We start from the raw sequence: 2777 nt of genomic DNA on the forward strand, positions 1-2777 counted from the left end.
ACTCTTCACGAGTATTATTTTATGTATTATAGTCCAGTCTAATCTTTGTCTGAAGAGTGGACTTTGGGAATGGTTTTATTCTGGGTTAACAGAGTGTCCTGAGGCCATGGCTTCGGGGGTTCCTCTAGTCTCAGTCAGACCATTAAGTCTGGTCTTTTTACTAGAATTTATTTCTGCTCTGCACGTTTCTCCTGCTCCATCTGGGACTCTCTGTTTTGTTCCTTGTCAGGGTGGTAGCTGGGCACCATCTAGTTCTTCTGGTCTCAGGCTGATGGAGTTCTCTGGTTATGTGGCCCTTTTGTCTCTTGGGCTAATAGTTTCCTTGTATCTTTGGTGTTCTTCATTCTCCTCTGCTTGAAGTATGTTGGGACCAACTGATGCATCCTAGATGGCCACTCACAAGCTTTTAAGACCCCAGTTGCTGCTCACCAAAGTGGGATGCAGAACATTTTCTTAATAAACTTTGTTATGTCAATTGACCCAGATGTCCCCCAAAACCATGGCCCCCAGACCCCAGCCCCAGCTACTCTGTCCCTCAAAGTGTTTGGTTGTGTTCAAAAAAGTTCTTAGATTTTGGTTTAGTCCGGTGTGCTGACTTCCCCTGTATTGTGTTGTCCTTCACTTCACCTAAGATGATTCTTGCCTACTATCTAGTTGGTGAATAACCCTCTTCCTCCCTCCCCACCCTTGTAACCATCAAAGAATATTTTTTTCTGTGTTTAAACCTTTTCTTGAGTTCTTATAATAGTAGTCTCATACAATATTTGTCCTTTTGCGACTGACTTAACTTGACTCAGCATAATGCCTTCCAGATTCATCCATGTTGTGAGATGTTTTGCGGATTCATCATTGTTCTTCATCTTTGTGTAGTATTCCATTGTGTGTATGTACTGTAATTTGTTTATCCATTCGTCCATTGATGGGCACCTAGGTTGTTTCCATCTTTTTGCTATTGTGAACAGAGCTGCAATGAACATGGGTGTGCATATGTCTATTCGTGTGACAGCTCTTAGTTCTCTAGGATATATTCCAAGGAGTGGGATTGCTGGATTGTATGGAACTTCTATTTCTAGCTTTTTAAGGAAGCGCCAAATCGATTTCCAAAGTGGCTGTACCATTTTACATTCCCACCAGCAATGTATTAGTGTTCCAGTCTCTCCACAACCTCTCCAACATTTATTATTTTGTGCTTTTTTTGGATTAGTGCCAGCCTTGTTAGGATGAGATGGTATCTTATTGTAGTTTTGATTTGTATTTCTCTAATGGCTAATGATTGTGAGCATTTCCTCATGTATCTGTTAGCTGCCTGAATGGCTTCTTCGGCGAAGTGTCTGTTCATATCCTTTGCCCATTTTTTAATTAGGTTGTTTGTATTTGTTGTTGTTGAGGTGTTGCAGTATATTGTAGATTTTAGAGATTAGACCCTTATTGGATATGTCATAGCCAAAATTTTTTTCCCAGTCTGTAGGTTGTCTTTTTACTCTTTTGGTGAAGTCTTTTGATGAGCATAAGCATTTGATTGTTAGCAACTCCCAGTTTCTTTTCTGGTGTTTGTGCATTGCTAGTTATGGTTTGTATTCTGTTTATACCACGTATTAAGGCTCCTAGTGTTGTCCCTATTTTTAATTCCATGATATTTATCATTTTAGATTTTATATTTAGGTCTTTGATCCATTTTGAGTTAGTTTTTGTGCATGGTGTGAGGTATGGATCTTGTTTCAGTTTTTTGCAGATGGGTATCCAGTTTTGCCAGCACCATTTGTTAAAGAGACTGTCTTTTCCCCAATTAACGGACTTTGGGCCTTTGTCAAATATCAGCTGCTCATTGGTGGATAAATTTACGTCTGGGTTCTCAATTCTGTTTCATTGGTCTATGTCTCTGTTGTTGAACCAGTACCAGGCTGTTTTGACTACTGTGGCAGTATAATAGGTTCTAAAATTAGGTAGTGTGAGGCCCCCCACTTTGTTCTTCTTTAGTAATGCTTTACTTATCTGGGACCTCTTCCCTTTCCATATGAAGCTGGTGATTTGTTTCTCCATCTCATTAAAAAATGCCATTGGAATTTGGATTGGGATTGCATTGTATCTGTAGATCGCTTTGGGTAGAATTGACATTGTCACAATGTTGTCTTCCTATCCATAAGCATGGTATATTTTTCCACTTATGTAGGTCTCTTGGTTTCTTGCAGTAGTGTCTTTAGTTTTCTTTGTATAGGTCTTTTACATCTCTGGTTAAGTTTATTCCTAAGTATTTTATCTTCTTGGGGGCTATTGTAAATTGTATTGTATTTGGTGATTTCCTTCCCGAAGTTCTCTTTGTTGGAGCAGAGGAATCCAACTGATTTTTGTATGTTTATCTTGTATCCCGATATTTTGCTGAAGTCTTCTATTAGTTCCAGTAGTTTCTTGGGGTTTTCTGTGTATAAGATCATATCATCTGCAAATAGGGATACTTTTACTTCTTCCTTACCAATTTGGATGCCCTTTATTTCTTTTTCTTGCCTTATTGTTCTGGCTAGGACCTCCAGCACAATTTTGAATAAGAGTGGTGATAAAGGGCATCGTTGTTTGGTTCCCGTTCTTAAGGGGAATGCTTTCAGACTCTCTCTGTTTAGGATAATGTTGGTTGTTGGCTTTGTATAAATGCCCTTAATTATGTTGAAGAATTTCCCTTCTATTCCTATTTTGCTGAGAGTTTTTATCATGAATGGGTGTTGGACTTTGTCAAATGCCTTTTCTGCATCAATTGATAATATCATATGGTTCTTATCTTTTGT

Source organism: Trichechus manatus, unplaced genomic scaffold (genome assembly GCF_000243295.1).
Source record: "Trichechus manatus latirostris isolate Lorelei unplaced genomic scaffold, TriManLat1.0 scaffold00029, whole genome shotgun sequence".
NCBI classification, from domain to species: Eukaryota; Metazoa; Chordata; class Mammalia; order Sirenia; family Trichechidae; genus Trichechus; species Trichechus manatus.